Source organism: Mustela lutreola, chromosome 8 (assembly GCF_030435805.1).
Source record: "Mustela lutreola isolate mMusLut2 chromosome 8, mMusLut2.pri, whole genome shotgun sequence".
In the NCBI taxonomy this organism is placed as follows: domain Eukaryota; kingdom Metazoa; phylum Chordata; class Mammalia; order Carnivora; family Mustelidae; genus Mustela; species Mustela lutreola.
This window is the reverse complement of record NC_081297.1, coordinates 19,882,980-19,908,021: the sequence shown is the minus strand read 5'-3', so window position 1 is coordinate 19,908,021 and position 25,042 is coordinate 19,882,980. Positions and strand designations below refer to the sequence as shown.

General features: G+C 45.9%; 1 long non-coding RNA gene across 1 annotated transcript in view; it reads right to left on the bottom strand.

The window, feature by feature from the left end:
- The window catches only part of LOC131839891 (uncharacterized), a 30,538-nt gene extending 6,290 nt beyond the window's left edge, over positions 1–24,248 (bottom strand). Inside the window, exons 1-2 of the long non-coding RNA XR_009357060.1 lie at positions 24,152–24,248; positions 3,375–3,611 (exon numbers count right to left, since the gene is read on the bottom strand). This is a non-coding gene — a long non-coding RNA (uncharacterized LOC131839891). The remainder of the gene's footprint in view (positions 1–3,374; positions 3,612–24,151) is intronic.
- Positions 24,249–25,042: the final 794 nt, after the last annotated feature.

Genomic DNA, 25,042 nt, shown 5'->3' with positions numbered 1-25,042 from the left:
TTACACCCCTCAACCCCTACCGTATCCTTCACACTGGGAATTCATTTTTGAGGTCACATCTTGTCTTTTTGGTAAGAAAATTATTTGCAGGCAACTGAAGGACAGCCCGAGCCAACACAAAATGAGAAACAATTCTTCTGGGGATACATATGCCACCACCACTGGATTTTTAGAGCAATACTAAACTAGGAATTAAAACGCTCTGAATTAATAATTATCCAAGATTGTAACTGTTGTCAAAATACACGTCTCCATTCTCTTGGTGTGTGTGTTTGTGTGTTAAGAGTACCAAGTCATCAAAAAGAAAGAAAAAAAAAAACATGTATCAAAGTCATCAATTTTTGTGAGCACCTGCTCTGTGTGCAATGCCATACCAAACGTTGAGGCAAACAGAGAGAAATGTTAGGAAAAAATGATCTTAATTCAATTAATTTGTGAACCCACTGTCAACATCATATAGTCCCTGTACGAGTGGGTCACTGGCAAGTGACAGAATCTCAGTGGAGACTGACTTGAGAATTATGTATTAGCTGCGTACCCCATGGAATAATGGAGAAGTTCACTGAAGGAGAAAGGGTACTCTCCAGAAAGAGAAACCCACTGTGAGTTCACCATACCACCCAACTGATAACATCACCATCATCATTTCTATAAACCACACAAGGAGTTCAACGAAAACGGCATACAAAGAAGAAATTTTTTAAAAACTGACAAAATGATGATACTTGAATCTATATGGAATTAAATCAAAGCAGACAAGCCGTTCATACTACTTGGTCTTTCATAAGGGGCTACATACCCATGCTTCCGCTCAGCTTAATTCTAGAGACCTCGTACAATGAACAGATGGACAGGTGGAAAGCGCCCACAGCAATCCCACGGAGCTACTGGCTCTGCAGGGCTTCCCCCTCCCACACCCACCCCTGCCTTTGGGACCACAGCTCCCCCCTCTCCTGGCACTTACTGTGTCACAGATTCAGTATCTTTTCCTTATCTAGCTCTCCCTCCATTAGTAAGCCCTGAGGAACAGCGACTGAGTCTGCCCTGCTCACCTTTATGGAGTGTAGGACTCTGTGTCCAGTGGGGCTAGAGAAATGAGCAAAACAAAGCCCTTCTTTCCATGGAGTTTTCATTCCCACGCACGCAAACAGGCAAACATATTAGGTGTGAGAGGAGCTAAGAAGAAAGCAGAAAGACAGGACTGGGTTTCCACAGCTTGGTGCTAGAGAAGCCCTGGGGAGGAGTCATTCCAGGGGGAGAACTGATGTCCAGAGACAGGAGCCCACTTGGCCCATGGAAGGAGCAGTATTGGGTGGAAAAACTATCGTTATCTCCCATCTATCGAAGGTCCCATTTATCTTTCAAAAGTCATTTCTTCTCCCAAAAGTGCCCTCTTTGCCCTGCCCTGTCCCCTATTATGAAGGTATATAAATCCCCAAATCTAACAACTGCCTGGAGTCACATTTCTCTGTGAACTCCCATGGCTAAATAGGTAATTAAATCTTTTGTTCTCTTGCTGATCTGTTTTATGTCAATTTAATTTGCAGGCCCCAAGCACAAAATTTAAGAGGATAGAGGAAAAGTCTGTTTCTTCCTGACACTGCCTTCTCCTCTTCCACTTCTGGCCCATTTGTATTTAAGCTGAATATACGAAAACACAGGTGTTTCCGAAATTTGTGAAATGATGTGTTAAGGCATATAAATTCCTGGGGCGCCTGGGTGGCTCATTTGGTTAAGCGTCTGCCTTTCACTCAGGTCCTGATCCCAGGGTCCTGGGACCAAGCCCGCCCTTTCCCTCTGCCATTCTCCATACTTGTGCTCTTGCTCACGCTCCCTCTTTCAAATAAATAAATAAAAATCTTTAAAAATAATAAAGCATATGAAGTCCCACCCAAGAATAAATATATATAACATATATAATAATGTTTAGTTCCTCAGAAAATGTCTTGCATATAGCATAATTTTCTAAAATTTCAAAAGTCCATTCTCTGAGACGCTAACCTCAGAACTGTTGAATTTTACTCTCAGACTGTTCCTCTTTCCTTACAGAGAGGGGAAACAGGACCTTGCCAGTTCCAGCCATAGGGAGAGGGCAAAGGGACAGACCAGAGATGAATGACTCAAGGCTAGTGGGTCAATGGAGTGGTCTAAGATGGATTTTTTTTTCTTAGAATGAAGGTTCTTTAGTCCTATATCAACACATGGTCACTATCACCAGAAACAATCCTTGTAATAATGCTTATACTTTCTTAAGAGAGTACTGAAACACTTTTCTAAAGATGTACTATATGGTCTAAGTTGGGAAACCAGAGGGTAGGAAACTCAAGAAATGTTAAATACTTCACTGAGGTGCCTAGAAAGTCAGCTACTGCCACAGAAGTGGATCAGAGAAGGCAATTCATTGAGTCTGGTTCCCATCAATCACTGACATATCATCTCTGTCAAAGCTATATTCTTAGTATCTCTGTAACCTGGCCGAGTAAAACGGTACACTCTCTTGGTCACACACTATTGACCTACTGGGCCCTTTGATGTCTTAATTATATCTGACTTGCCTAGATTTCAAGTTCAGTGGCCAGAGCCCAGAGCCGGTCCCCCTGTGTTCCAAAGAACTCCGCAGCACAAATGCCAGGAACGCAGAGTGTCCCCGGAGAAGGGCTTCCCCACCAACTCATAAATGGAGGATTTCCCAGGGCGCCGTGCAGACCAAGAAATCGGATCTTTCTCCACCCCACCCCACCCTTTCCTATAAAAGTCTTATTTCTTATTTCTTTAATTAAGTTTCTAAAGGCTTTGTATTCATGCAGCCTTGCAGAAAATAGCCCAGAGCCCCACAATGGCCGCAGTAAACCCGAGAACTCAGCCACCCACCTGAGGGCCCCTACCCTCTCCCCTGCCCATTAAAATGTCGATGTTATTAAAGGCAACAATCAGGGAATCAAACCTCTACCTGAAGTGAAGGCATCTGGTTGAGTCCGTCTTGCCCTCTCTAGTCATTCCCTTACCCCACACGAGGATGGAACCCTAGCTCACCCAACACTGGGGCAGCGGCTTTCTCTTTGCAGAAACAGGCTTCCTGTTGATCCCATGGCCCAGCCTCAGAGATCACCACCTCTTCAGTGGGATGCCAGGCCCCACGGAATAGCGGCTGGAACAAGCTATCCACATCAGCCCCCCAGACAGAGCACACGTACTTGCAAGGAGCACACTGCATTTCAAGGCACAACAGTGAGTTATCACAGGGAAATGATGGCCTTCTGAACGTCTCTGCTATTGCTAACTTGGTCTATTTTGGGCTCTCACTTCCAGAAAAGAGACATTAGCCCAATGCTCTATCAATGTTTTTCTACTCACTCAAGACCATGTAGACCTACCTTAATTTTCAGTATAATCTATGAGAATGGTCTGGAGGTAGCCGCAGTGTTCATCTCTTGAATCTAATCCACGATCCTGTCTTGCGTTTTTCTAATTTCCAAAGAACATTCTAGCTTATGAAGTGCTTCATGTACATTTCTTCATCAGGCCTTCAAGGCAGTGGAGGAATCTGGAACATCCGGGTTTTAAGGGGGCTTTATCGGCCGGTACAGCGCCCTCTACACCATGGCATGTGGCTGAAATGGGAGAGAACATTTAGAATCAGCCAAGTTTCATTCCAACAAACTTGCACAAAATGCACAGCTGCTTTTTTTTTTTTTTAAAGATTTTATTTATTTGACACAGAGAGAGATTGCAAGTAGGCAGAGAGGCAGGCAGAGAGAAAGGGGAAAGCAGGCTCCCCGCCGAGCAGAGAGCCCGATGCGGGGCTCGATTCCAGGACCCTGAGATCATGACCTGAGCCGAAGGCAGAGGCTTTAACCCACTGAGCCACCCAGGCGCCCCTGCACAGCTGCTTTTAAGACTTTGCACACCTCATTCAAGAAATATTCCTCAAGCCCTTGCAATACAGCAACGTCGGGCTTGGCAGGAAGGACCCTGTTCATTGGCAGTAAGGCACGAAGGCTTGACTTAGTCAAAGAGAGCTTCCTGGAGGAAGTGCCCCCTGAGCTGAGGTATGGAGGACTGGGGCATCTGGAAGGAGAGAAGGGAGCAATAGTGCAAGGCGAGCAGGCACTCTGTAAAGGCACAGTCGGTATGGGGCCCCGCGGCATGGACGGTGAGGGGCCCAAGAAGGCCAGCGACGGGGAGCACAGGGCATGGGACGCACAAGACCAGCAGGATGAAGCTGGAGGGGGCAATGGGCACCAACGTGCAGGGATCCGTAGGATGGCTCCCAGCTCAGTCTTTACCTCATGGGTAACAAGCAGCCATTGAAGGGGACTATTGGAGGAGACGGTTATTTCAAATAACATGCTGTGGGGTTGAGAAAGGAAGGAGTCTGGGTGGGAAAGGCAAACTAGCTCAGGTGTGACTGAAGCAATTCACAGGAGAGATAATGAAGCCAGGACTGGAGTGGTGACTTGGAGAGGGAGCAAAATGGGAGCAGTCCCGAACTCGGGACAAAACTGTGGGCACTAATGATGGGTGGGGTGTGGGAAATGGGAAAGAGGGAGACGTCAAGGTGTCACTAGAATTCACTTAATATATCTAACAGGTGTCTGGTCTCATGACTCATGTCCCCAAAAGCGAGTGTGGGCCATGGCACAGCTTCCAGAGTTGGAGTCTGGGACGTGCTCTCTCTGTGTTAACTTGACATTCTGGCAGCTTCAAGATCACCCCTTCCCCGCCCATGTCTGGCGTGTCGGAGGCATAACCACGTAGACCAGACCGGTTCTTCAGCACTCGGAGTGTTGTAGTAACCGCCCAAAGTGACAATGGCCACGATTCACTGCTGAAGACAGAACCAGGTAGGAACTGAGACAGCCTGGCTTCAGAAATGAGGGCAATGCTATTCCCAGGGTCTAGGAGTTAGTCTCTTACCAGTCTACAGAGGCAAAATGAAATAGCATTCAAACCAAAATTCGCAGGAGGGCCAGTGAGTTGCTGCCAAAAGAGAAGGTGCCTTAACAGCTTCACCAGAAATATTTTTTTTTTTTTCACCAGAAATATTTTTATGCTTTAAGGTGTTTAAAGCCTGAATGCAGAAATCATCCCATTTGCAGGCTGGGGGATTAAAAATTGCCTCAAATTCAAACCAACACCATGCACTTAAGGCTTTTATTTCAGTCAACAAGCATCTATTAAGTGAACTACCTTGGGAAAGTGACTAAACACTTTGGGCCTCAGTTTCCACAGTAGTAAAAAATGGATAATAATCATAACACTCATTTTCCAGGATTGCTGTGAGGACCAAGGGAGTTAATTCACGTGAAGCACCTTGGCTCCTCTGACACCTGGCTGCCTCTTCCACACGTTCTTGGGACGCTCTCCACCGAGCAACTAGTACCTAAATTGACCCTTCTCTTCCTCTATTCAAAGCCTTCCCACGCGCATTTTCCTGCACAAAAACACTCTGTGTCTGGGGGCTTCCCCCCCCCCCCCTTCACAAGTTTTTGGGCCAAGAACCTCAGAAAAAGATACAGGGACCAAAGCTGACCACATACGCACACAGTAGGTTAGCAGGTTTGCGTGTGCAAATGCACACATACACACACATGTATGTGGATTAGAGTCTGTAGGACTGTGCTGTTGGGAATAGAGACAGCATCAACACGGAATCAGTGGGTTCCAAGAAGAATAACATGAGACCCTGGTGTAGGAAGAAACCACACCCTTTCCCTCTGTATTAACTTGACATTCTTAAGAATATCTCATCCCTTGGTGGTCCCTGACATTTTGTCTTTTTTAATGCAACTGTGAATGTATCGCGGAGACAGATGCCTTAGCCTCTAAATAAAGCTCTCTTTTAATCCCTTGGTCTCTTGCAAAGAGGCCAGCAGCATGCTAACTAAGGAGTGCCTTAGTCTCCTTACTGCTCAGACCCCAAGATCTCAGGCCTCACATTAGACTTACTCTTAACCCCCCTTTCCTCTCCTCCTGCTACTCCCAATCTCTCCCCACTTTTGGTTCCCTTGAGCTGCTCAGTCCCCATGTACACTGGCCTCCATCAGCAGTTTGTTCTGAAGTCCACAAAGCCAGTTCCTCTGTTTCTGCTTGAACAGCTGCCCTTCTGAGTACTCTACAGGCCTTCACCCTCATCCACACCCCCCCCCCCAATCATGCACCTGCAACCCGTCTCCTACCCTAGGGTACCAGAGCCCCCCAACTCTACCCAGTCCCCATACTAAGAAGGCAACGCGCCAGAGGCACCTGTGTTCTTAACAGAACCATGAGACTTTTCTCAACGTCATCTTTTCTTGCCTTTCTTAGGGAAGGGATCTTTCACCATATGCAAGCAGGGTTCACACTGCCCATTCTGTCCAAGAGAAGTCCCTTTGAGACAACACAGGGGCAAGAGTTCACTTAACAAGTCTTTGAGAGTCTGACAAATATCGGGCACTGTTTTCAGTGCGGATGAGCTGGGGCCTCCCGCTCCTGGCCTGTGGTCACCAGCGAGCCCACTGGTCTCTGCACCGGCCGCTCAGTCGTCGGGCACAGGCTGGCCCCGAGCCACCCAGCCAGGAGGAGAGCCAAGGTTTGTGGTCAGGTGAGCAGGCTGCCGGGATGGAGTACATCTAAAGACCCTTCTGTTGTTTTCCTTCAAATAACTTCCAAAGGGGAATATCTTAGAAAAATCTGAGAGCATTCAAAGAACAAAGATGTGAAAAGGGCTGGAAAATAGGACCCATGAGGAATGGGGGGAAGATTCTTGGTCTGAGGAAGAGAAGGCCCAGAGGCCATTTACCAGTGGCGGGCGAGGTTTAAAGGGATATTCCGCAGAGGCTGGAGACCAGCTGTTCACCGTCTCCGGTGAGGACCGAACAAAAGGAAATGCGCTGGGGCTTCCACAGGAGTGATTTCAGCCAGAAAACAATCTCTGGCAATGAGGGTTTCGGACCTGGGAGAAGTTATGGAGGGCGATCAGTAGGCCTCTCCTCCTCTGGAGTTTTTCGGCAGCAAGGGGGCTCATTTTCCTGGGCAGGTCGGGGCGCCCCGACAGCAGGGGGAGGGAGGAGAGGCCCACCCCGTGTCCAGCGTCCCACCAGCCACACGCCCACACGCCGCGACGATCCCCGCGCCCACCCCCGAGGGTGTCTGTCCTCATAGTGCATCCAGTTGCATAACTGGTTTTTGGACTCTGGCATTCGCACAACTGAGTCAGGGCAGAGGTACAGGAGAAGGCATGCACGGAATGAGAAGAAGGAAGAAAAATGGATTGATTTTCCACAGGAGAGGGAAGGAGACACTGCAGATAACTCAGCGCAGCCCTTAGTAACTGTCCTTTTCCAAAGTAAGAATCTCTCACTTTTTCCACACGAAAATCAGCTTCCATATATATACATCCATTCGCCATTCTTTTGTTTTTTCCCTCCAGGCTTCCTGGTATCCCTTTGTACGCTCCCTTTACGCCTTCAGTATTAGCCTGGTTCAGTTTCCTGCAGAACAGAAGCCAAAAGCAGATTCTTACTATCGACCCCAGCACTTTACAAGTCCAAAGCCAAAATCTTGGGTATGACATTACCCGGCACCTAATTCCTAGATATCTGTCTTAGTCCCTTAAGACCTGTGGGTGTCTCTCCAGCCTTCAGCTTTCTTCATTATATCCAATACTAAAAGAAGACTCCTGTTCCCAGAGCCAGTGTCTCTGAGTCATTTGGCCATCCAGGGCAGCCATGCCCACATGTCCCCTCTCTCATGGACAGCAGGGCCCCTCCTGGAGCTGGCCAGCGGTGGCTGTGCTCCTGGTGTGGGAGAATGACATTGTCTCTGAAGTCCGCTACCCACTCACAGCTAGCCCTGAGGGTGACCGGAAAGAAGGGAAGTTTATCCTTGAATTGTGTCCGGTGCCCGATGGTCTCCTCTGGAGTGGCCACCCTCATGACCACCTTCCTCAGACAGCTGCAGGCACGGGTACCAGGCTGCGAACTCTACCAGGGCTGGGCCTTCTCGGCCCTCTTTACTGTGTGTGTCCCTGGTACCCAGAACAGTGCCTGGCCCACAGTATTAATCATTACAGAACAAACAGATGCCTGGGCAGAAGCAGGCCTTGGAGCCCAGCCACTCTTGGCCTTCTTTCCAGGCTAAGAAAGTTCAGTCCAAGGCTTTTCCCAGACTTGTCATAATCCTTGAAGACCTAACTGCAATGTCTCATTTCCTCACACAGGAATTAAATACCTTTTCGGGTGGATTAGTCCATACTGAAATGTTACTAGGTACTAAAGGGTTAATGTGTGTGTTTTCTCGCATGCCCCCCTCCCCGCTCAAGGACTCCAGGCCTGAGGCTGACCTCCCCCCAGCCCCCTCTAGCACCAGCTCCTCCCTCCATGGGCAGTGGGCATTCATCCCCAGATTCAGAGGAGAAACTCCACCATGCCGGAATTCTTGAGTTGACGCCAAGAAAGAGCCAGCTGGAGCAGAACCGGCTGAGATTAGAGCTTCAGGCAGCTGCCAAGGACAGATTCTGCCCGCCGCCCCGGGAACTCAGGCCCACGCAGCCCTCCCCAAGTGGAGTGAACACAGAGCTAGCCCTCACAAGACATAGGAAGCAAGAGGGGGATGTTCAGGGGCTCCAGGGACCCTAGCCTGGGACCACCAGCAAGCCAGGGGCCCAGGAGCCGGACTGGGCTCCCAGAGTCTGTGCTGCAGGGAGACATGCAGTAGAAACAACCCACAGGTGTCACTTCCGGCTCCCAGGCCTGGCTGTGGGGGCCCCGGGGCCACCAGGGAGCTTTCTCAGAGCAGAGCTGCTGTGCCCAGTTCCACCCACCACATCTGCCCCTCAAAGGGGAGGCTGCAGAATCTGCATTTTTGAAACCTCTTCAAGTGATTCCAGCAAACTGATGACCCAGTTTGGGAATAAGTGCCCTCCAGGCTGAAGGACCTCCATTCTCTCCCCTCTTTTCTGCTCCCCGGGAGGGAATTTGGCTCATAGAGTTCCACCAGCTGATGGTCAGCAGCACTAAGCCTTATCTGTCTCTCCAGGATGAGCCTAGGTCTGTGCTGCGGAGTCCCGAGACCCCAAAGCAGAATCGCTGCTAACTAAGGTGAGTTTGACTTTTCCTCTGTTAGGAAGTAGGGGATGAAGAGCCATTGCAAAACTTCATTTACTCAACTCAGGAAATCCTAGCACCCTCTCTAGCTCAGAGAGGAGTAGCAACGGTGGGCAAGCCACACTCCTCAGTGTCAGGAGCTGGGCTTTTGAGGTAGGAAACGGGACACGTAAAGGGCTGAGCGGGAAGAGCATGTGATGGAAGCCGCCATTCCTGGGGGGAAGCCATCTTTGCTGGGACTGTGGGAGGATTATGCCCAATCAGAACCTGTGAAGTAAGGTTCTTTTTTTTTTTTTTTTTTAAAGATTTTATTTATTTGACAGAGAGAGAGAAATCACAAGTAGGCAGAGAAGCAGGCAGAGAGAGAGAGAGAGAGGGGAGGAAGCACGCTCCCTGCAGAGCAGAGAGCCCGATGTGGGGCTTGATCGCAGGACCCTGGGATCACGACCTGAGCCGAAGGCAGAGGCTTTAACCCACTGAGCCACCCAGGCACCCCCCCCCTTTTTTTAAAGATTTATTTATTTGAGAGAGAGAGCACGTGGGCAAGAGGAGGGAGGGTTAGCGGTCAGTTATCTCAATCAGATTCCCTGCTGAGCATGGATTACTCCTCCTCCCCCTTTGCAAGGCTCCCTCCCACATCCCATGAGATCGTGACCAAGAGTCAGATGCTTAACCAACTGAGCCTCCCAGGTGCCTCTTCCGGTTTGGGTTTTGTTTTTTTGTTGTTGTTTTTTGTTTGTTTGTTTTTTGCTTTTGGGGGGTTTTTTTGCTTTTTTAAGATTTACTTATTAAAAAGTAAGGTTCTTCCTACTGTACCTACAGGCTCTGGTCCCAGGCATGTGTCCGGTAAGGGGACATTTCAGGATTTCTGGGGTTAACCTTGTGTTCCATTACTTGGCTGGCCCCAGCCCTCTGCAGTGCTGTTCACCTGAAGCTGGGCCCTTGGCTGATTCCACGGGATGGACAGCTCATCACCTCCATCACCTCCAGTCTAAAGATCTGAAGCCCCATCTCTTTTCCTGCCCCTGACTCCAGTTTGCTCTTTGGCTTCTCTTTGCCCCGTCTCCTGCTCCTGAATCCCCATCCCTGTGTGCACGGTATCTGACCCACAGCGAGGCCTCATCTATTCCCTCTGCCAGCTCCCTCTGTCACTGCTCTCCCCCACTTGTCACGACCCCACCAGTCGCCTCTAGCTGGCTCTCCATGACCCTGGCCCCCTGCTCTCACAAACGTCCCTCTCCCCTGCACCCCCACCTCCTAACACCCACTCTCTGCCTGACGCACTCTCTCTCTCTGCCTGCCTCTCTGCCTCGCTCCTCCCCCGTCATGCTGTCCCTAACGGGAGCATCCAATAATACAAACTGTAAAGTGAAAGGGCACACTTAGATTTTATGTATAACTCTGTGTTTTCTTTATTTACTGTTACTGCCGTGCAGTCAGCCGCCCTTTGAACCAATGATTTCTCCCAAAACAATGTTCTTTTTTTTGTCTACAATACTCTTCTCGTGTTTTTGTCTCTATGAGATTTCTGTTCCTTGATAATAATGGCAGTTGTTGCTGCTTTTATAGACCTAAGGAGGTCAAGGCGTTCATTCATAGCAATTCTCAACCTTCACTCAGCCTCGTCATTACCTCCGATGCTTTTTAAAAACGCAACGCCTGGCCTCCACCTCCAGACAGCTCAGTTCAATTGGTCTGAAGTTGGACTCGGCATTAATATTTTAAACATAATTCCCAGGAGATGCGAATGTGCAGCCAGACTTGAGATTCACTGATTTATAGGAAAATCATTCATGATAGATGTACATTCGAATAGTCAATTCCTGGAAGTTTTGATTTAAAGCAGTGGCTCCCAACCACATTCTTTTGAGCAAAGGGAAGGATCTTAAAGCCTGCCCTACCTCAGCCTTTCCGAATTACCTGTAGGAGAGAACTCTGTCCATATAGAGTGGAGAGGCAGCAATCACGTGATTTCACACGGCAGCCCAACGCTACCTCTACCTGAAAGGGGACCCAGAAATGTTCCAATTGGCTAAGTGTTATACAAATTATTTAAAGAACACAAATGGATTGGTAGCAGATCAGCAGTGATCTGTCCCTGCACAAGTAACTGTTAGGAAAATTACATACTACGGACTTTGGTGAAAGACACATGGATGAATCGTACTAGAACAATAGCCCAGCCATGTGTGGATTCAAGATGAGGTATTGGAAAATAACCAAAATATGCCAAAAACAGTGTTCATGAAAATATACACCATAACCACTATCACCATCACCAAACATCACTCAAACTAACTGGAATTTGTTATGTAAAAGCATGATTACCAGCCATTTGAAAGCACAGCCACATGTACCCAAGCACTGTACGGCATCTTTTCCCCCAGTTTCCAGAAATTCCTTGAGCATCTATAGAGGACCTGCTTCATAATGTTACCAAAATTATGCACATGGCAGCCAACATCTTAGAATATTGAGGTAGTACCATCCATAAATGCTGGAAATGAAATAGATCAAATATTAAATATAGCTATTCTTTAAGTTTTTATCTTCATTCCATTCAGTCAACTTACAGTGTTATATTAGTTTGGGGCATACAGTATAGTGATTCAACAATTCCATACATCACAAGTGTCCTCCTTCCTCCCCATCGCCTGTTTCCCCCCTCCCCCAGCCACCTCCCCTCTGGTGACCATCAGTTTGTTCTCTGTAGTGAAGAGTCTGTTTCTTGGTTTGACTCTTTTTTCGCCCTTTGCTAGTTTGCTTTATTTCTTAAATTCTACCTATGAGTGAAATCATACGATACTTGTCTTTCTCTGATGGATGTATTTCACTCAGCATTATGACCTCTAGCTCCATTCATGCTGTTGCAGATGGCAAGATTTCACTCTTTTTATGGCCGAATAATATTCCATTGTGTATCTATACCACATCTTCTTTATCCATTCATCTATTGATGGACACTTGGGCAGTTTCCTCAACTTGGCTGTTGTAAATAATACTGCTTTAAACATAGGGGTGCATGTATCCCTTTGAATTAATGTTCTTGTATTCTTTGGGTGACTTATGCAATGGCGCAATTACTGGATCATAAAGTAGTTCTGTTTTTAGTTTTCTGAGGGCCCTCCATGCTGTTCTCCAGAGTGGCTGCACCCGTTTGCATTCCCACCGACAGTGCACGAAGGTTCCTCTTTCTCCACATTCTCACCAACACCTGTTGTTTCTCAGGTCGTTAATTTTAGCCTTTCTGACAGGTGTGAGGTGTGATATCTCATTGTGGTTCTGATTTGCATTTCCCTGATGGTAAGTGATGCTGAACATATTTTTGGGTAGTTGTTGACCATCTGTATATCTTCTTGGGGAAATGGCTGTTCATGTCTTCTGCCCATGTTTTAATTGGGTTATTTGGTTTGGGGGTGTTGAGCTATATAAGAAACATAGCTATTCTCAATTACTCAATAGGTTAGTGGTTAAGTAGCTCTATAAATTAAAGACAAAAATGAAAATTTATGAAATATTGCCTCATTCACCTGGAAGAATTCCCCCAAAAGTACCTTTTTTTTTTTTTTTTAAAGTCTGTGTTAGCCCATAAGGAGAACACACCTGGTCAAAGACCACAGTATGAGATTCCTGGTTTTTTGAGGGATATAACTGTCTGCCTTTTGAGACAGATAAATACTTTTTCTTTCAATACATATTCAGGTACAAATCTGACCTGCCTGGTTACAAATACCTCCAGAAGCAAACATTTTTTATTGCAATGAATGTGTTTGTTTATTCACCTCATCTTTCAGACAAAAAAAAAACAAAAACACAAACAACAACAACAAAAAAACCACATCTTAAATATCAGAGAAGATGTAAATACCAAGTGAGGAAAAAAAATCAGTTTTGCATAGGAAACTTTCCGAAGGCCAATTTGGCATAGCTCAAATGACTTATCCAAGCCTTTGATGGAAAACAACTCTTCCCCAAAGTGGTAATTTCTTAAGATTGAGAAATAGAAAAAAATTAGCTGAACAAAAATAGAACCAGTATATACCAGTAGAAACTCAAATATCCAGACCAAACAGGAAAGATTAAGAAAATCCAGAAAACCTTACAAAATCTAGAGTCTCTGAGTCCCTCTGTAAAGGTATGAGAATTTTTGAGGCTTAGCCAAAATGGAAAAATAAAAGCTCCTTTTTTTTTTTTTTTTTTTGGTTCTCATTCTCTCAATTTCCAAAAACAAAAGAGCTGCCAGTTCCTGGAACTTTAGAAGCTTGCAATTTGCCCATAATTACTTTAATACATATAAAATGTGTCCTATAAATACAATATAATGTAAGATAATTTTAATTCTGCACATCTAAAGCGAAGATGAGAATAGCTATTTTTAAGTTTGTGCAGAGCAGGAAGTTGGTGCGGTTTTTATCTCAGGACCGTCCAATACCCGGCACTGTACTCTCTGCACTACCGGGGTTACCGAGCACATAGCTTCAACCTTCGGGTGTGCCGTGGTGCTGGCAGAGCAGGGAAGACCCTGAGCATCTTCCAGAAGTCACCACAAGCACAACCGCTTGGCAGCACCCTCATCCCTTTCCTTGAGTAAGAGATACTTGCCATCAGTGACCAGCTTTGCCTCCAGGTTCACCGGCACAAGCAACCCCTCCACCCCGCACAGGCATAAGCAAGCCCAGTAGAGGGGGGACGCATCCCAACTAGCGTTTTCCAACAGAGGCTCTGTGGAGCAGCAACAGAACCCACATTTGAAGAAAAAAAAAAGCCTCAAGATTTCCAGGGTTTTGCTCCTTGTAGAAGGTAACCAAGCCTGCACTCTGACCATCGTGAATACTTCCCAAAGACAGCTTTGGCTACTGTAATAAAACACCACAGAGCAGGTGGCTTAAACAACAGAAATTGATTTCCTCACAGTTCTGGAAGTTGGAAGTCCAAGATCAAGGTGCTGGCTGATTCAGTTGCTGAGAGCCCCTCTTCTTGGCTTGCTCTCTCACCGGGGGCTATCATGGCCTTTCCTTCATGTGTGTATGTGGTGAGAGAGGGTGAGCTCTCTGGTCTCTTCCATACACAGACCCTTATGGGATCAAGGCTTCACCCTGATGATCTCATCTACTCCCTAATTACAGCCAAAGGCTCATCTCCAAATACCATCACCTTGGGGGTTAGGGCCTCTTGAATGAATTTTGCTAGGACACATAATACCAAACTTTCCAGATCATTAGGAATCCCCTAAAATGCTTGATGAAGAAAAACCCAAACAAAACCAGATTCCCAGTACCTGTCCCCTGGACTTTCTGATTTCAGAAGCTTAAGGTAGAGGCTTGCAATCATCCAGAAGGGTTTTGATGATCCGGAAAGTTCAGGAAACTGTGACCTACCCTACGATGTCTACAGCATGAGTTTACTTTCTCTCTCCTGGACCTTTTCATCACCATGCTTTGGCAAAGAGACCAGACTGTTTGGACACCAGCACACTTGACTCCAGCACGATTCAGAGCCCGGCACGGGTCTTACACGTCGAGGACTGACTGCTACGTCCCTGCGAAGGGCCGGCCATCTTCGTGCACCACCCCACCTTCCGGTTTCCTGCGTGGACTGGAGAAGGTGAAGGCTAAAGCAAGCCCAAGTGAAGAGGTGGCCCGGCAGGCTTTGTGTTACTAAGGTGGTCTCCGTGCTGTCGGCAGCCCACTAGTACGGGAGAGTCACTGGAAAGGCTGCATTTTGTAAAATCACAATGGACAAGCCTTTCTTTTCCATAACATGAAATTTCCAATTTTGACCATCTTTAAGCATACAGCTCTGTGGCGCTTAGTGTATTTCCATGGTTCTGCAAACCACCAGCAACACCCATTTCCAGAACTTTTTCTTCTTCCTTAACAGAAGCTCTGTACCCCTGAGCTACTGGCTCCCCCTCCCTCCCGCTACCCACCCCACACCCCGCGACCACCCCTGTACATTCTGCTTTCTGTCTCAATGACTTGGATGCCTCTAGGCACCTTGTATAAGTGGATTACACAGTATTTGTCCTTTTGTGATTGGCTTATTTCCATTTTCATCCATTTTTTGGCATGTATTGGAATTTCCTTCTTCTTTAAGGCTGAAGAATATTCTATTGCATCCATACACCACATTTTGTGTCTCCATTTATCCATCAATGGATACTTGACTATTGTGAATCATGCTTGTATGAACATGGGTGTGCAACTATGCATTCAAGTCCCTACTTTTAGTTCTTTGACATATGGTAAGTCAATGTTTAATTTTTGAGGAACCACCATACTGGTTTCCACAGCAGCTGCTCTATTTTGTATTCCCTCCAGCAATGCAGAAGAATTCCAATTTCTCCACATCCTCATTGGCTTTATTATTTTCTGATGTTTTGGTTTGTTTGTTTTTTTTAATAGCCTTCCTAATGTGTGTGACGAGGTATCTAATTGTGGTTTTGGTTTGCATTTCCCTAGTGATTAGTGAAGAGTCTCTCTTTCAGGGAACCAAAAGAAGAAGAAGAAGAAGAGGAAGAAGAAGAAGAAAGAAAGAAAGGAAAAATACAGCTCCAAAGATTTAGGCGGGAAGACAGTCCCAGGAAATGGAGGCAAATGCAGAACCACAATAGAAGAGAGAAGGATACAAAAATGCAGCTCTACACATGTTAATTTCCCAAACACTTTTTCAAAATAAATGTATTGTTATCTTAAACAAAACAAAATCAGGAAGGTATCAGTGCCCCCAAGGTATAGCAAGAAATTGAATTGCCACGAATAAGTTTACAACATACGTACACAAGCTATATGCAAAAAATCAAGAAGTAACTACGGCAACCGGTTCTCTGACATTAAAAAAAATAAATAAATAAAAGGATCAATTTATTCATTTACCTCTCCAAAAATTCAGAGGAAATTCAATCTACCATGAGACCGCTTTCACAGTGATGAATCAAATTGATAAAAATCTTTTTCAGCCCGCTAGAAGATAGGATCGCATCGGGCTCTCTGCTCAGCGGGGAGCCTGCTTCCTCCTCTCTCTCTGCCTGCCTCTCTGCCTACTTGTGATCTCTGTCTGTTAAATAAATAAATAAAATCTTTAAAAAAAAAAAAAAAAATTCCTTGTGTCACTTTAAAAATCTAAGCCTCGTGCTTTGTCAGCCAACATTCTTTGCCCAGAAGATTTACAGGTTTGGGGTTAAGCAAGACTCCCTAGGAGAGGGATCAGGATAAGGGATTAGCAATAGGAAATCTGGCATCAGGAGAGGGAATGTTTCAGAAAATTGCCAGTGTCTAACTTCCTTCCCCATGTACACAGACAGGAATGTACGTCCATCCACATCACAGAGGCTTTAAAAATGTAGACTAATTTAACCTAATAGATAGGTAAACACATCTACAGTCAGCATTTTAAAACTCACTGTGAAGGCAGTTAATCCTCCTAATTCTGTACAAACTACATAAAAATAGTACTCTGTTCACCATGATAGACACAAAATCCACATTATTTTTTGTTGCTTCTTTTATTTCTAAGGTGCAGCCACCTGGCAGAAAGATGCTACATTCTTTGACCAGAAATTTAACTCTCACGTTTCTCCCTCCCTTCTCAAATCACATTATTGTCTTAAGAGGTCAAAAGTAAAGCCTTCAGAATGTTCTGGGGTTTGCATTTCCCCGTGAATTAAGAGGCAGACGTTCCAGAGGAATCGTCATTAGTGATGCCACTTGGTTGCAATCTGACGTTATATGAAAAGTCTGTTCAAAAAGGCTGTCGCTGGGGTGCGAGGGTCACACTCCTGAGACAGCTGGGGATGCGCACTGTGTGCAAGCCGCTGCCGCTGACGTGTCCCTCTTTGTCAGTAAAATCAGCCTGACGCCTGGAGTGCCTGGGCCAGGGGCTAATTGTGTAGAGAAGAGATGATAGGAGGATGGGACCCTCCCCGTGGTCAGAGAGATGTGGGTGACCGTGAAAAGTCAGGGAGAACCAGAGAACCATCCAACTGCTCTCTAGGCAAGCATTAGAATTCATTTACCCTCATCAGAACAAGCATAATGTTTTCCGAGCTCCTATTGTGTATTCCCTATTGTGTATTCCCTCCTGCCACAACCCAGATTTTCTGTTGGGATAGATTTCCTTCAGCCAATGAATAATGGTTTTTGTCAGAGTTTACCTGGGATGCCTGGGAGGCTCATTTGGGTAAGCCTCCTATTCTATTCTTCTCCTGAGTCTTTTTTTTTTTTTTTTTTTTTTTAGATTTTATTTATTTATTTGACAGAGAGAGATCACAAGTAGGCAGAGAGGCAGGCAGAGAGAGAGGGGGAAGCAGGCTCCCTGCTGAGCAGAGAGCCCGATGCAGGGCTCGATCCCACGACATTGAGATCATGACCTGAGCCCAAGGCAGTGGCTTAATCCACTGAGCCATCCAGGCGCCCCTCTCCTGAGTCTTTTGACTCAGGTCATGACCTCAGGGTCATGAGATCAAGCCCCCACCCTGCCCCGCCCCCATCAGGCTCCCTGGATAGCACAGAAGCTACTCAAGATTCTCTCTCCCTCTGCCCCTCCCCCACTCACTCACATGCATGCTCTCACTCTCACTAAAAACAAATATAAGAAAAAAAAAAAGAAAAGTGCTTTCCTCGTGCATGCCTCCAATGGTCACCCTTAAAAGATAAACGGAAGCATATCAAAAATTTTAGGAGTTTATTGAGCATAAATCGATGGGAATCAGGCAGTAATAAACTGGAAGTCGTTAGGAGAGCTCCTCTGACAGGAGCCAAGGAAGGGATTTTTACAGAGGAAAGACAGAAACAAAGAAAGGAGATTATTTGACTGGCTGCAGCTTATAGCCTAGTTGGCTGTTTGTGATTGGCTGTCCTGAGATTTCAAGTTCATAACCTTGAGGCATTTCCGGCTTAGATTTTGGTTTGCTCAGGTAGGCCCCCATGGCATTAGAGCTGCCTCAAACCTCAGGCCTCCTGGTTTAACTAACTTAACTTCACTGCTATTGAGCAGGAGGAACACAAAATAAATAACAGCCTTGTTTAGTATTTGAAATGCTAATCATTTAAGAGCCTATGCCTTTATTATAAGAAACAGTTAATAAGCTATTTTGACTGAGGGTGGTTTCCAGACAAAAAGTAGCCTCATTAAGACAGAATTGAAGAAAAGGCTATAAACCCAGTTTTGCCAACTCTGTGCAGCAGAGTCATGACTATGTTGATTAGGTAGGATCACCCCATTCCAGAATCTTTTTTTTTTTTTTAAGATTTTATTTATTTATTTGAGAGAGAGAGAGACACACACACACCATGAGCTGGGGGAAGGGGCACAGGGAGAAGCAGACTCCCTGCTGAGCAGGGAGCCCCATGCAGGGCTCGATCCCAAGACCCCGAGATCATGACCTGAACAGAAGGCAGACACTTAACCGACTAAGCCACCCAAGCACCCCAGGAATACTCAGTAGAGTTTTTAACCCAAGACATAATGAACATAGCAAAAGGATCACTGGCACCAAGAATTCCCATAAGCACCTGGAGATAAGATGGCCCACTCTAAGATCAACTCATAGTAGACAAGAGACAGGCAAGGTCACCCCCAAAACAATCATCCTCAAACTTTTTGCTCATCAGACTCAAGTGGTATGTCGATTTAGAATTCACATTCCCAGGCCTGGTCCCCAGAGACCCTGACTCAGCCCATGTGTGGGGATGAGACCCAGGAATTTGCCTGGGTACCTGTGCCCCAGCACATACACAGGTGATTCTGATGCAAGTCTTCAGGCGCTTACCCTGAGAAGATGGGATGATTCCCAGACTCCAAACTTGACCTAACCTGGCAGTCAGTATTCATAAGACTATGGTGGGCCATAGGTTTTTTTTTTTTTTGGAAGTAGAATGTCAGAGGCAAACATTGGCAACAGCCCCTCAGCCTGGGCCAACGGAGAGCCAGACAGGCAGGTGAGAAAAGGATCAACGTCAAGTTCTTGCATCAGCTCTGCTCCTCATTCGGGATCAGAAGGAACTCCAGGTCCGTGGCTAAGGGAAAAGAGCTATTGCAGGCACCACCGTTTCCCAAGGCTGTGCCCTCTGGAGCTGGTTGCCGCATGCCTCAAGCACAGTACCATGGGCATAGGCTGGAAATAGTACGTGTATGTGGAGAAGTTACAGCAAGCTGTCATTTACTGAAAGCACCGATGACTTCAGGGTGCATGCTGGGGGGCGCCTGGGTGGCTCGGTGGGTTAAGGTCTCTGCCTTCAACTCAGGTCGTGATCCCGGGGTCCTGGGATCGAGCAGGGAGCCTTCTCCCTCTCTCTCTCTGCCTGCCTCTCTGCCTACTTGTGATCCCTGTCTGTCAAACAAATAAATAAAATCTTTAAAAAAAAAAAAAAAAGTTTACATGTTGGAGTCTTCTCTCCTACATAATGCCCTGCATTCCCCCCAGGTGCCCTCAGGGTGACTCCCCAGTGGTCAGTCACACCTCCCTCGTTTGACTCTGATCTAGACTGAGGTGGGGCTTCTCAGTGAATCTGGACTCTTTTGCCTTCTCTTCACCTCCAAACCTTGGAGGTGGGGGATAGAGTATGTGCGGTGGAGGGCATGGGACAGGGGATTTCCTCCCTAGTTTCTGCCTACTTTCTTGCCAACTGTCCATAGCTTCTGCTTTGTGTGTCCATGTTGGCCTCAAGGCCCTCTCGGAGGTTGACCCTTCCATTCAGTCTCCCTTTTGTGGCCTCCCCCATCCCTCCTTTCCTTCCTGTTCTCCATCCCACAGACACCTTTACTCAGAGTCATCGTAGCCAACATGCACTGAGAGCTCATCATGGGTCTGGCGCTCTTTAAATGCTTTAGGTGCATTAACGCATTGAACCCTCATAACCCTTGGAAGACATTCACTATCACTTCTCCATATTAAAGATAAAGAAACTGAAACACACATGTGCTCAGGCTCTTGCTTGAAGCTACACAGCCACCTGTTCTCAACAAGACAGAAGAGCTTCCTTGTCCACACGAATTAAGAGTTGATCACAGAAGGGAAAGACCTGTCTACTGACTTGTAACGGTTCCAGCCCACGACTCCGCAGTTTGACCACTGTTGGAATAAGTCATTCTGAGTTTTTGTTCGGAGGCAAGTGAAGTGGAAAGTGTGCATGGGTTTTAAAGTTGAAATCGCTGTTAAGCCACATGCTACCAGTGTGAACTTTGATAAGTTAAGTTGGCACTCTGAGCATCCATGATCTGATCTGTAAAATGGGGACAATAGGGCAATACTTAGCTCACTGAGGTATTTGTGACTTCAAGAGATACTGTACATAAAGCACTGGGTACAGTGCCTGACACATGGAAGGAACTCAATCACTAAGAGGGACTTTTTCCATAGATGCACACCCCAAGAAAAACTCATGTAATTCCTTTGCCCTTTCAAATAGCATAGCACATCGTGCTTCTCCCTCGAATACTACTAATCATATACTCTAGATTTTAGGTCGTTCACGCTCCTGATTTACCTGCCCCCTGCCATACTCCAAGAGGCAGGAAGTATGTTTACTCATCTCTGATCTTTCAAGAATATCCAAGATATATTATTGTATTACTGTATAAAAAGTGCAAAGAGCAAGGTAAAAAATAATGAAATACCATTTATTTGTATTTTTAAATTTTAGATATACAGCAAATGGTGTGTGTGTGTTTATGCATTCAAGATTTTTGGAAGGATAAACAAGAGACTATTATCACAATTTACCTTTAGGGATAGGTGAGGAAGAAAAAAAGGAGACTTATCTTTTATCTTATTTGAGATTTTATTTATTTGTCTCAGGCAGAGAGAGAGCACGAGCAGGGTTGCAGGGGGAGGACTGAGCCATCTGGGTGCCCCACCTTTTATTTTTCCTGTTTTGCCTTTACCATGTGGTGCATTAATTTTATAATTAAAAAGAAGTAAGCAGAAAGTTATATAATATATAAATTACATATAATTTATAAATTATAAAATATATTATAAATATATAATAATATATAAATGTTAAGATCACTAATCTGAATATATAACTCAAAAGAGAAAATTTGGGGTGCCTGGTTGGCTCAGTGGATTAAGCCTCTGCCTTTGGCTCAGGTCATGATTCCAGAGTCCTGGGATGGAGCCCTGCATGGGGCTCTCTGCTCAGCAGGGAGCCTGCTTCCCTTCCTCTCTCTCTGCCTGCCTCTCTGCCTACTTGTGATCTCTGTCTGTCAAATAAATAAATAAAATCTTTAAAAAAAAAAAAAAGAGAGAGAGAGAGAGAAAATTTGAGGGGCACATGGGTGGCTCAGCTGGTTAAGCACCTGTCTTCAGTTCAGGTCATGATCTCAGGGTCCAGGGACTGAGCCCCTCATGGGGTTCCCTGCTTGGAGGGGATCCTCCTTCTCCCTCTCTCCCACTCGTGCTCTCTCTCTTGTACTCTCTCTCTCTCTCAAATAAATAAAAATATAAAAATAGGGAGAGAGAGAAAATCGGAGACTCTCCAAATCTAATCCAATCCACCAGGACTCAGGGAGTGTGGTAGGATGTGACTTGAGCTTAGACCCCTCCGTGATGATGATGTTTAGTGGACAAGGATACTCAGCACAGAGGCTGGAAAAATCCAAGCCCCACAGAGCAAGAATTGTCCGTGTTTATCCAGGACTCTCCAGGTCAAGAGTCCCTAGCTTTGAGAACACAAGCCCACCAGTTTCTGGAAAGCCGACTCCATGGTGCAGGAGGGGTAGTCCGTCAGATTTACTGCCATCTGGACGCAACACTCTCTAGGACTACCCAAATCCCCTCACTCTCATTTCATGCTCACCAAATGTATTTCTTAGTGTAAGTTATGCTGTGTAATGGATAACCCTGAAATTGCATTGGTTTAAAGCAATAACATTTATGTCTCTGCGGGGCTGCATTCCAACGACCATCAGTTGGGGCACAGGTAGGCTCTGCTCCCACAGTCATTCAGAGACCATTTAATATTTTGGCCTCCCCAAGTCCTTAGAGGATTATCCATGGGGGGGGGGGGCGGGGGGAGGGGGAGAGGGAAGGAGAGGGTAGAGAAAGTACACCCACTCTTAAGACTTGGTGGGAGGTAATTCCTAGCTTTTGCTCACATTCTCACATGACCCCCGGCCAAAAAAGGGGAGGAGAACATGGGCGTGGGTGAGTTACTCTCCCAGCAAGCGATTTCCTGTGAATAATTTAGTTGGTCTAATACTCTAAACCTAGAAAGGAAGAGTCTTGAACAACGAATAGGAACATTTCCATCACTACGGAGCTATGTTTCCTATCTCAAATTACAAGCCATCTTTTTAGTTTATAATTCTCTGCAACTTATCCCCTAAGAATGCAATCCACTCTAGGCACCCTATAAAGAATAAATGTCTTTGAATCTGCAAACCTGAGAACGTAACTTTGGACCAGGGTGGTCTCACCAGGTGGTCTCACGAGGACAACTGCAAACCGTCAGATCCCTTCTAAGGGGCCAGATGGCCAACTCTATAATCTGTACGCTGCTTCTCTCTAAAACCTCAGCCATTCCAAGAACTATCAGCATCTGTCTGCAAAAAGGTATGATTTGGGGCTTACCTGAACAGGGAAATAATTTTTCCACATGAAGTTCCTTACAAGGGGTATGAGGGCAGGCAAAGACTAAAGTCTTCACATAGGCCAAGCGTGTTAGCCTCAGCGGCTGCAGCAACTTCCCACAAACTTGGTGGCTTACCACAATGGGAATGTATCGCCTCACTGTTCTGGAGGCCCGGAGTGAGATCAAGGGGTCAGCAGGGCTGCACTCCCTCCAAAGGCTCTATGGGAAAATCCTTCCCTGCCTCTGCCATCTTCTACTGTCCAAGGCATTCCTTGACTCCTGGCGCCATCGCTCCCATCTCTGCCTCTGTCTTCACCTGACCTTGCCCTAGTGTCTCTCTGTGTCCCCCTTTCCTGCCTCATTCAAGGACACTCATTGGATTGTAGCCCACTCTAAAGTGGAGCAATTTCATCTCCGGGTTCCTACCTTGATTCCATCTGCAAAGGCCCATATTCCAAATAGGGTCATACATAGTCTGAGGTTTCAGGTAGATGTGTATCTTTTGGAAAGATACCCCATAACCCACTAACTAAATAAAAAGCTTCCTTGCCTAATATCATGTTCCATTCAGATATGCCCTTAGCAAAGACTGACTGAGGAACCCAGAGGTGCTTGCTTAAATGACACCATGCGGTATTTGGCGCTTGGAGGGGGAGTAGGGTTTGTAGGGAGTCCTGCCAGAACACGGGGCAGACTTCAGATCACCAGTGCTTTCCCTTAGGTTCTTGATATTGAAATTATTTTTCAGTCTCTCGAACTTAAAAGACTGCCCTGAGCTTTTTACATTTGGCCACGGTGTCCCAACCCTACAGAGGACATGGCAACCAGCTGTCTTGTAACTAAGAGCTTTCCCATTCACTTAGGGCAAGAGATGCCTAGTAAAGGACTTGAGTGGAACAAGGGAGGGAGTCCTACATCAGACCATCCCAGGAATTCGGGTTTGTAAAGAGAACATGGCGGCCGGCAGGCAGATGGCAAGGAGACCACCAGGACAGAGTCTGTAAATTGGCTAGCAATCTTTAACTTGAGATTTCGGGGTCTGTGAGTGCAAGCTGAGAGGCTCGTGGTCTCTTCAGACATCATATTGTCACCTCATGCAATATAGTTTCTTGTCCCAAGTGTTCTTTTCCTGCCATTTTGCTGTTATCACCCCACTGGGGAGTGAAGAAACTGCTAGATCTGTGCTGGTACTCCTGGTTATTGGAAGTAGTAATGAAGAAGACAAACAGAGTAACCTTAATGTGATGTGACACTTCTAATTGAATTGTATTGCTTCTTTACACCCCTCCTTTACCATTTAGATCCAGAAACCTTGGTATATGTGCAGATAGGAAGAGAATATCGATCTCCACATCCAGTGAATTCATGCCTTCTCCCACATGTCACGAAAGCTTGTGTACTTCTAAATTCACTGTTACGGCCACCACCCCAAGAAAAGTTTTTCCAACCATTCTTATACAGGGCTTTCTTCCCAAGAACCTTAATTCTTACCTCGTGGAGCATGTCATTTCATTTTCATGATGTCCTAAAGATAGAACAGATTTCTGTCACCCCTAGTTTTCAAGCAGAAAAATGAAGGCATGCTGGGCGTGGGGGGAGGGGCAGAGGTGTCACAGAAGCAACGTATCCAAAGTAACACTATCAGTAACAGAACTAGAACTCACAGCTTGTTCTCTTGGCCAAACTAAAATGTCTGCTAAAAGATCTGATACAGAATAAGTTAAATGATACCACAACAAAGAAATCTGATAAATCTGAGGTATATTTAACAGATTGGACAAGTAACCTGGTTTTACCAAAAAAATCAATGCAAGTAGCGAATGGGAGATGAGAACTGATAGAGGAAAAACAACACGTAAGAGACAAAAATCAAATACAATGTGAGGACTTTGGATAGTAATTTGAAAAGCCCAACTGTAAAAACACATTTTAGGAGGGACACCTGGGTGGCTCCGCCAGTTAAGCGTCTGCCTTTGGCTCAGGTCATGATCTTGGGGTCCTCGGATCGCATCCTGCTTCTTACTCAGTGGACAGCCTGCTTCTCCCTCTACCTGCCACTCCCCCCGCTTGTGCTCTCTCTGTGACAAATAAATACATCTTTTAAAAAATACATTTTAGGAAAGACCAGAAAAAATAATATGGACTGACTACCCGATAATGTCAAGGAATTCTTATTAATTTTAATAGATGTGACAATGGTATTGTGGTTAAGAAAACTTAATTTTGAGAATAAAATGATATTGTGCCAGGGCTTTTCTTTGAAATTAATTTCTTGCCTAGGAAAGCTCTGGTGGAGGAGCACTTTCCAGGCTGGAGGGGAGAGGCATGCCTCCAGGCTGAGCAAATGCCACGGTCCTTAGCTGGGAAGTGACTACATCAGGT